Source organism: Jaculus jaculus, chromosome 1, assembly GCF_020740685.1.
Source record: "Jaculus jaculus isolate mJacJac1 chromosome 1, mJacJac1.mat.Y.cur, whole genome shotgun sequence".
In the NCBI taxonomy this organism is placed as follows: domain Eukaryota; kingdom Metazoa; phylum Chordata; class Mammalia; order Rodentia; family Dipodidae; genus Jaculus; species Jaculus jaculus.
The window spans coordinates 34876254-34886472 of NC_059102.1; the positions used below are offsets into that span (position 1 = coordinate 34876254).

Below are 10219 nucleotides of genomic sequence, written 5' to 3' on the forward strand. Positions count from 1 at the left end.
GTCACTTAGCAAGTATGATGCAGATACTCCTATCTTTTGGTTTACTGAGCTCTGTCCTTGAAAATTCAGCAAAAGTGAAGAAAAGCAACAGATATGGGTATGTTTACCACAAATACGCAAATAGTGAAATGATGAATGTTTGTGTTAAATATGATGTAAACTTATTAAAAAGATGATGAGGGCTGGAGGGATGGCTTAGTGGTTAAGGCGTTTGCTTTGAAAACCAAAGGATCCTGGTTCGACTCTCCAGGACCCATATAAACCAGATGCACAAGAGGGCATACATCTGTAGTTCATTTGCAGTGGCTGGAGGCCATGGCATACCTATTATCTCTCTCTCTCAAATAAATAAATAAATAAAATATATTCAAAAAAAGAAAATAACTTTCATGTGATGGTGACTTACGGGGTAAAATGTTCATTATTTTTTGTTTTGTTGACTTAGAGCTTTCTATGTAGCCCAGGCTGACCAGAAACTCATTATGTAACCCAGGCTGGCCTTGAACTTGCATTTAGCAACCTGGTTGATTATAGAATAAACTCTGGGGACCCCACTGATTGAGAGGTAAACCCACTGGATGGGCTTACCTTCCTGGGCCAACAGTGTGGTACATAAGGTTTCCCCAGAGAAAATGGAGAGGGAGATGGATAAATCAGGATCGAACCTCTTTAGGGCCATAGCATCTATAGCCTGTTGGACCTTATGAAAATTTTGTTGATGACAAGGGGACAAAATTACCTGAGAGGAGGGTTAAGATCCTTTAGGTGGTCAAACAAAGGGGACAGCTCTTCAGTAGTTATGGGTATCCAAGGTCTCATACAATTAATTTCTCCCAATACCTTTTGGAACTGGGGCAGAGTATAAGAATCCTGAATATGAACTTGGGGTTTAACAGGTGAAACAGTATCAAGGGATAGCACAGAGCCCAAAATCTTAAAGGGAGGGACAGTCTGAATCTTTTCAGGGGCTACTTTAAAGTCATTGGCCTGTAAAATGGAAAGACATTTGGCAGTAAGATCTTGGAGATCAGACGGGTTGGAACAACCTAAGATTATATCATCCATATAAATATAGAATAGAATATCAGAACGGCCAATCAAGGAAGAAAAGATATGTAGCATATAGGACTGACAGATAAGGGGGGCTATTGGCCATGCCCTGGGGCAGGACTGTCCATCCAAACCTCAAGTCTGTCCCACAAAAATTTGTCAAGGGTATGAAAAATGCAAATTTTCAACATCGTCTGGATGTACTGGGATAGAAAAGAAACAATCTTTAATATCAATAATAGATAATAAGTGTTGGGGATGGCCGGAATCCACGGGAGTCCTCTCTGGGGGGGGGGGGTCCCAAAAGGTATCATCCTCTCATTTATTTTTCTTAAATCATGTAAAAGTCTCCAAGAGCCATTAGGCTTTTTTATACCAAAAACAGGGGAATTCCAAGGACATGTTGAAGGCTGTATATGTCCCAAAGCTAGCTGTTGTTTAACTAACATATGAAGATGTTGGAGTTTGGGGGTAGGTATAGGCCACTGCTCAACTCACATGGGGTCCCCAGGTACCTATAGAAGTTTTGGCACTGGGGGTTGAGCAGGGGCCCTTAGAATTGGGGGTGGACCTGAGAGTGTTTTTGTCTAATCTTTTCAAAATGAGGGTCATTTCTGTGGTTAGGGAAGCTGGCCTGTCCTTGTTCAAACTGTTGATCATATTCTTCCTGGTCTAGTATCCCCTCATAGAAGCCTTTGTGATCAGGGGTGATATAAGTCTCAGCTTCTCCAAGTATATCCTGACCTAGGAGGTTGGTCGTTAGGCCAGTCACCACCAGAGGTTGCACCTCCCCACGGTTACTGTCAGGATCAGTCCAGGGCTGCCAGTTGGCCATTTCCCAGGACATTGACTGTCTGCCCACACCAAGTAAAGGTGGACCAGGGACTAACTGCTATGAAGGAGGGACTTCCTCCTTTCTAATTACAGTGTGGTCGGCTCCACTGTCAATGAGGAACTTGAAAGTTTTTTCGCCAACCGTCAGGGTCATTTTTGGCCTTAGTCCTGGAATCAGGAGTATGGTCCAGTATGTCCTAACCACCTTCTTCCCCTTATTTAATGGGACTGGGGATAGGCTCTGGGGGAGTTTAAAGGCTCACCCTGAAGGCTGAACTTGGATTTGCAATCCTTGGCCCAGTGGAACCCCTTCTCGTACCTGGGGCAAGGGGTACGAGGCACGTTAGGGGTCACAGGGACTATTGGAGTATTTTTTGCCTGATTGAGGCACTCCCTTTTAAAGTGACCCTCTTTGCCACACCCAAAACAAGATCTCCCCTTTCCCCCTGAGGTCTATTGGAGGGCACAGACCAGGGCGGCCATATCCTCACAGCGGGTGCTCTGTAAGGCCTATGCCATGGCCCTCGCCTGATGGGAGCTGGATCCCAGGTCTTTGGTGGCTATAATCCATTTATTCATACAGTGATCTTTTAACCCAGTGCAGGTCAACTTATGGCCACTCATCATGCCTTCCCAGACCAGCATTTTAATCAACTAGTCTCACAGGGGGCAGGGGGAAACTTTTTTGTAGACTTATTTCAACCCTCTCTATGAAAGTAGCCAAGTCTTCACTAGCTTTTTGTGTGATTCTTGTCATGGGGGGCTCAGATGGGCCTTCCTCCAGTTTTCTCCATGCGGCCATTCCCAAAGCCTGCACCTGATCCCAGTATGGATCAGGGATAGAAGCTTGCTGGAGGCCCATGGAAAATGCATCAGTGCTGCGTAGGAGCATGCCGAAGGTGATTGGGACTGGGGGCTGAGCAGCCTGATTCCACTCAGCCTGAGTACAGCAATCATCCTGAAAGAAGGCACACCACTTTATTTACAGGGGGCCAGACCTCTAATAGCCTTTTCAGATCATGAGCCTCCCAGGGGTACCAAGCAGCAGGGCGATTACTGCCGGGGTTAACTTTGACAGAGAAGAGGTTGGTTGTTTCTCCCCCGGGGGTGCCATCCCCGTAGTAGGATGGAGGTGCAGAGGGGGTCTCTTAGAAGGATTTGTCTGAAAAGGATTTGTAGGGTGATGGGGGGGGTGTAGGACCCTTATAGGGCCAAGGAGCACTTCCAAAGGGGTCTAGGGACAGATACATGGGCTCAGGCGAGCAGGAGGGATTTGGGTTGGACAAGGACTACCCCAAAATTTATGAGGGTACACTCACCCGCAGACCAATTGGCCTGTCAGGTTCTTCCATTGGAGAGATGCCCCACGTTGGGCACCAGTCTGCTGGGTCCTCCAGCAGGTAGGGCTGTAGGAGAGCCGGTCCCACCAGTCTCTCCTTGGGGCTGAGCGGGATGGTGAGTGTCAACGACCCAGACCCCTCCTCACCAGAGAGAGAAGCACACTAAGTCGGGAGACTTGTCAAAGCAGGATCTCACTTTATTGTAACATGCAGATGTTTATATAGTGTTGAGAATGAAGGCGGAGATCTCAGGAAGGGATGAGGTGTAAGGGCCAACAGCATATAGCGACTTTTGAAATGATTGGTTGTAAGCGCATGCTCGTGGGAACTCTAACTTCCTATGCGGAAGTAGCAGGCCAGAGGCACTTTGGCGCCCTGCTGAGTCATAGCTGGCCAGAGACAGGTCGCCAAACTTTAGCTAGGCTCAGGAAGTTCCACGAGGCCTCGCATCGGGCTTTTTTAGGCCCAACATTCCAAGGTATTTTTGTTATTGTTATTGTTGCTATTGAAAATGGGACAATGTCGCTTATTTCTTTCTCTGAATCTTTGTCATTTGCATATAGAAAGGCTACTGATTTTTGTGCATTGATTTCATATCCTGCTACTTTGCTGAAGGGTTAATCACATTTAAAATTTTGAGATGGACATTCTCGGGTCTCTTATGTATAAAATCATGTTGGACTGGAGAGATGGCCGGTTAAGCACTTGCCTGTGAAGCCTAAGGACCCTGGTTCGAGGCTCGATTCCCCAGAACCCATGTTAGCCAGATGCACAAGGGGCGCACATGTCTGGAGTTCGTTTGCAGTGGCTGGAGGCCCTGGCGTGCCCATTCTCTCTCTGCCTTTCTCTCTCTCTGTTGCTCTCAAATAAATGAATAAAAATAAACAAAATAAATTTAGAATCATGTTGTCTGTGAATACAGCTAACTTAACTTCTTCCTTTCCAACTTGCATCCCTTTTATTTCTTTCTCCTGTCTTACTGCTTGAGCTAGGACTTCCAGTACTATTGAAGAGCAGAGGTGAGAGTGGACACCCCTGTCTTATTCCTGACCTCAATGGGAATTCCTTCAGTCTCTCTCCATTAAGTATTATTTGGGCTTTAGGAGCTTTATATATAGCCTTTATTATATCAAGATATAAACTGACCGTGCAGTTCTCTCCAATGTTTTGATCATGAAGTGATGTTGTCAAGGGCCTTTTCTGCATCTATCGAAATGATCATGTGATTTTTGTGTTTAAGCTTATTTATGTGGTGTATTACATTGACAGATTTGCATATGTTGAACCACTCCTGTGTTGCTGGGATGAAGCCTACTTGATCAAAGTGGATAATGCTTTTGATGTGTTGTTGGATTTGGCTTGCTTTGTGAGGATTTTTGTTCAGGATCTTTGCATCTAAGTTCATCAGGGAAATTGGCCTATAATTTTCTTTTCTTGTGGCATCTCTGCCTGGTTTTGGTATTAGGGTGATACTAGCTTCATAGAAGGAGTTAAGGAGCTTTCCCTGTTCTCTGATTGTGTGGCACACTTTGAGAAGGATTGGTTTCAGTTCTTCCATGAAGGTTTGATAGAATTCAGATGAGAAGCCATCTGGTCCTGGATTCTTCTTTCTGGGAAGGCTTTTGATTACTTTTTCAATCTTGATGGGTATGGTAGGTTTGTTTAGAAGATTAATCTGCTCTGAGTTTAGCTTTGGTAGGTGGTATGTGTCCAGGAATTCATCCATTTCCTCCATATTATCCAGTTTTGTAGAATAGAGGCTTTTGAAATAAGTCCTGATGATTCTCCCAATTTCACTTATGTCTATTGTGATCTCTCCTTTTTCATTTCTAATTTTGTTAATTTGAAGCATCATTTTTTCACTTGATCAAATGGCCAGGGGTTTGTCAATCTTATTTTTTCAAAGAACCAGCTTTTTGTGTCATCAGTTTTCTTAGTTTCCAATTCATTAATTTCTTCTCTGATCCTGATTATTTCTTACCATCTGGAGTGTTTGGGGTTGGATTCTTCTTGCTTTTCCAGTGCCTTTAGGTGGATGGTTAGGTTACTGATTTGGGATCTCTCTGTCTTTGTTATGAAGGCATTTAGTGCTATGAATTTTCCCCTGAGAACCGCCTTCATTGTGTCCCATAAGTTTTGGTACGTTGTATTGTCATTCAGTTCTAGAAATTTTGCAATTTCAGTTTTTATTTCATCCACTACCCAATTATTGTTTAAAATGTGCTATTCAGTTTCCAGGAGCCAATGGGATTCTTGGTGCATCTTTTGTTGTTAATTTTCAGCAATACAGTGTTGTGATCTGATATCATGCAGGGAATTTTGTTGATCATTCTAAATATATGGAAGGCTTTGTGACCCAGTATATGATCTATTTTAGAGAAGGTTCAATGGGCTGCTCAGAAGAATGTGTAATCTGTGGATTTGGGATGGAATGTTCTGTAGATGTCTGTTAGGTCTAATTGTTCTATGGTTTTGTTGAGTTCTCTCACTTCCCTATTGATTTTCTGTTTGGATGATTTATCTTTTGCTGATAATGGAGTATTGAAGTCCCCAACTATGATAGTGTTGGTGGTTATTTCTGTTTTATTGTCAAGTAGGTTTCGTTTTATGAATTATGGTGCCCCAGTGTTTGGTGCATAAAGATTTATGGTTGTGATGTCCTCTTGATGGTCATTCCCTTGATAAATATGAAGTGGCCTTCTTTGTTTTGATTACTTTTAGTTTGAAGTCTATTTTATTTGATATTAGTATAGCTATATTTGCTTGTTTCTTATTCCCATTTGCTTGGAATATCATTTTCCACCCTTTCACCCTGAGGAGGTGTCTGTCTTTGGTGGTGAGGTGGGTTTCTTGAAGACAACAGATTGAGGGGTCAGATTTTCTGATCCACCCTATTAGCTTGTATCTCTTGATGGGTGAATTAAGGCCATTAATATTTAGGGTAATGACTGTGAGGTTTGATTTGATCCCTGCCATATTGTGTTGGTTTATGTGGATTGGTGTTTTCATGGACTTTGAAGATTTTTATGCCTTCTCTGAGTTTGGTTATTGTGAACTGCTTCTTGTAGGCACCTGAGGTTGGTTATTTGATTCTTCTGTGAGGAGAATTTCCTAAAGTACTCTCTGTAGGTTGGTTTTGTGTTCATATAGTTGTAAAGCTGAGTTTTGTCATGGAAAGTTTTTCTTTCACCATTATGAAAGAAAAATACTTTTTCTAGGTAGAGTAGTCTGGGTTGGAAGCCATAGGTACTTAGACTTTACAGTGTTCCATTCCAGGCCCTTCTGGCTCTCAGGGTTTCCACTGAGAAGTCTGAAGTAATTCTGATGGGGTTACCTTTAAATGTAATGTGTTGTTTTGCCCTAGCTGCTTTTAGGACTTTCTCTTTGGTATCAATTTTTAGAGTCTTAATGCAATATGTCTTGGAGAGCTTCTCCTTTGGTCCAGTCTGTTTGGAGTTCTGTTAGCTTCTTGTAACTTGATAAGCCTTTCTTTTGAAAGAGTGGGAAAGATTTCCTCAATAATTTTGTTGAATAAATTCTCCATGCCTTTGGTCTGGATTTCTTCCCCTTCTGGTATTTCCATGATCTGAATGTTAGGACGTTTAAGGGTATCCCACAGTTCCCTCATGTTCTGTTCACAGAAATTTTTAAGTTATTGAAACTCTTTTGGTTTTTCGAGGTTGGGTCTCACTCTAGCCAAGGCTGACCTGGAATTCACTATGTAGTCTCAAGGTGGCCTCAAACTCACAGTGATCCTCCTACCTCTGCCTCCTGAGTGCTGGAATTAAAGATGTGCACCACCACACCTGGCCTGGTTTGCATTTTCTACTACTTTTCTATGTATAGTTTCCATCCCTCTGTCAAGTTCCCTTTTCACGTCATTTTCTGATTTTCTTGATGCTTCTTGGAATTCATCCTTGCATTTTTTTAGGTCTTCATTGAGCTTAGCCAGCTGGTTTTTGAGGTCTCCTTTTTTTTTTCACTCTCCTTCATATCCTTTAACTTTGGACTCCTTCCATTTTCTTATCTATTAGTTCTAGTCTAGCATGGAAAGCATTCATACGATTATCAGCTCTTTGTTGCTTTTCTGCAAGTTCTGCTATTTGCTTGGTCAAGGTTGCACAGCTTATAACTTCATTTTGGGATTCTGATCCTAATGTCTCTTCTTTTTCTTGATTAGAGACATCCATTGTAGGACTCAGTGATCTTATTGCATTTACTTGCATTTGATTTTTCATGTTATTCCTTTTGTGCTTTCATCTGCCCATCACAGTGTAAGGGCGGGGAGAGCGGGACTGAGGTCACAAGGGGTGGAGGGAGCAAGAAGGCAGCTGTGGGGGGCAGGGAGAGTGGGACTGAAGTCGCAGGAGGCGGGGAGAGAGGGACTGAGGTCAAGGGGGTGCCGGGGAGAGCAGGACTGAGGTTGTGAGGGGTGGGGAGAACAGGACTGAGGTCATGGGGGGTTCAGGGGAGGAGTGGGACTGCAGTCAGGAGGGCAGGCAAGAGTGGGACTGTGGTCATGTGGGTCAAGGAGAGTGGGGCGGCTTTCACACGGGGGAGGGGAGTGGGGCGATTGCTTGTGCGCAGTGGCACAGGTAGAGCTATGCTGGCCTGTGTCCCCTTGCCTGCAGTTAATGCAGGAGGAACGTGAGGCTGGGACTATGGCTAGGACAGCTGCTTGAGGAGGTTGGGGACTGGTGGGCTACCTCAGAGCGTGGGAACCTACCAATTTCCTTTATTGCTCCTCTGTGCCCCCCCACACTGGAGGTCTATTAGAGTCTGCTCCCCTCTAGAGGACCCAATGAACCCTTAATGTCTTTCATTTCCTTCCCTGGAAGGTATGGCATGGTTAAGTGGATGCCATCTTGACCAGAATTTTATATATATATTTTTAATCAGTAGTTATTGTATGTATATAAGGTACTATGTGATGCTTCTATGTGTATACTGTGAGCTGATTAAATCATACCAAAGAAGGAGACCCCGCACTGCGGGGCGCTGCGGGCGGCCTTGCGCGCTGCCTCTGCTACTCCCTAGCCGTCTTTCCTTTCCTGCGTGGGAGGTGCGGTGGCTCGCGGGAGGTCTTGGGTTCGGCTCCCAGGGCGACAAGACGCGCTCTTTTTAAAATTTATTTTCGAAGAAAGCGTGAGTATGGGAGTACCAGGACCTCTTGCCAGCTGCAAACGAATCCCAGACGCACGCGGCATTTTGTGCATCTGGCTTTACGTGGGTGCTGGGGAATTTGCCAGCAGGTGCCTTTAGCTGCTGAGCCATTTCTCCAGCCTCAAGACTCGCTCTTCTGACAGCTGAATTTCCAGACAGAAGGGTGAATGAAAACAATCTGGATCTATATGGTTTCTGTGCCTGAGATTATTAAACATTTGACAGCTCTAGTTAAGTCTGTATCACATTATATTAACAGCAGAGAAAAGTATATTTGAAAAATCCTTTTATTATTTCAAGAATCAAGACCAGAGTTGTGACCAAGTATCAACTTTAAAAGGAAGATTGTCTTTTAAAAATTTTTTTGCAAGGATGGACCCACACCAAAAGGTCTCTAGCATATATAATGGAGATTATCTACACATTCCCAAGTGTGAAAAGGCTTCTCAGGGTAAGTGCCAGTCAGAAAAGCATGGAGACAGAGCCACAGAAGAAAGAAGGTTTAAATGCAGTGAGTGTGGGAAAAAGTTTTCCCAGAACTCAGGCCTGTTCGACACCAGAGAATTCACAGTGGAGAAAAGCCTTATGAGTGTGATCACTGGGAAAGCCTTCAGTGTGAAAACCCTCACTGCGCACAAAGAATCCACACCGGGGAGAAGCCCTATGCTTGCAACCAGTGTAAAAAAAGACTTCAGTGTGAGAGCATACCTGATCGTCCATCAGAGAATCCATAATGAAGAAAAGCCCTATGACTGCAGTAAGTGTGGCAGAGCATTAGGCATGAGCTCAGACCTCATCAAACACCACAGAATTCATACTGGGGAGAAACCATATACATGTCATGAGTGTGGGAAGGCTTTCAGTGTGAGCTCAGCCCTCATCAAACACCAGAGAATCCACACAGGAAAGAAACCCTATGAGTGTAAAGACTGGGGAAGCCTTCTATATCAACTCAGCCCTGACTAATCACCAGAGGATTCACTCTGGAGAAAAGCCATATGAGTGTGGACAGTGTAGAAAAGCATTCAGTCAGATCTCGACTCTTATTCACCACCAGAGAATCCATACTGGAGAAAAACCATATGAGTGTGATACATGTGGGAAAACTTTCCAGGGAAGCTCTAATCTTAATAAACACTAGAAAATGCATGCCAAAAGAAAGTGTCATCAGTGACGTATGTAATGAAGGATTCTAGGTGCCAGTTATTGCATCAAGAGTATTTTTAAAATGCATTAATCTTCCTTTGGAATATTGAAGAGAAGTCACTGAAGGGGGATTCATCAGCATGATGTCCAAGTCTCCAAAGTCAGCTCTCCTTAAATGCAGTTTCACAACTTGTGAGGTGGCATCTTTAAAAGGAGCTGTGTAGAATTCTCCAGAAGTCCAACTCAAGGAGATGCCCAAGGAACTAAGAACACTGTTCAGGGGCCCCACACTGAACGAGTTTTAAATAACTTACCCACGGAGCCCATTTTGACTTATTACAGCAGTCACTGCCCCAGCCAAGAGTATTGCTCATCAAAGGACCTGGAGAAGTCATGCTGAATTCAGTCCTGACAGTGCTCAGCAGCAGGAAGCCCACCATTTACCTTGTACACGATTTTAGATTCAACTCTAATGAAGAAGCAGCTTTTCAGATGTAAAGAACATGGAAACGTCATCAATCTGCAGACATACCCAGCACACCAGAAATGCCAGAGCATCCAGTCTGGAGGTCATCCTAGGCCTATCCTGAGCCTGGAAAGACCTTAGGTACACAATGAATCCCACTAAACAGCAGAAAAATCATCTTGGGGAGTGGGGGGGTCACAGGATTATAAAAACTGGCAAA

The 10219-nt window shown here is 43.9% G+C and overlaps 1 pseudogene; it reads left to right on the top strand.

Annotated features, from left to right (window-relative positions):
- The first annotated feature begins 8497 nt into the window (after positions 1–8497).
- LOC123456375 lies at positions 8498–9733 on the top strand (annotated as a pseudogene).
- The last annotated feature ends 486 nt before the right edge of the window (positions 9734–10219 follow it).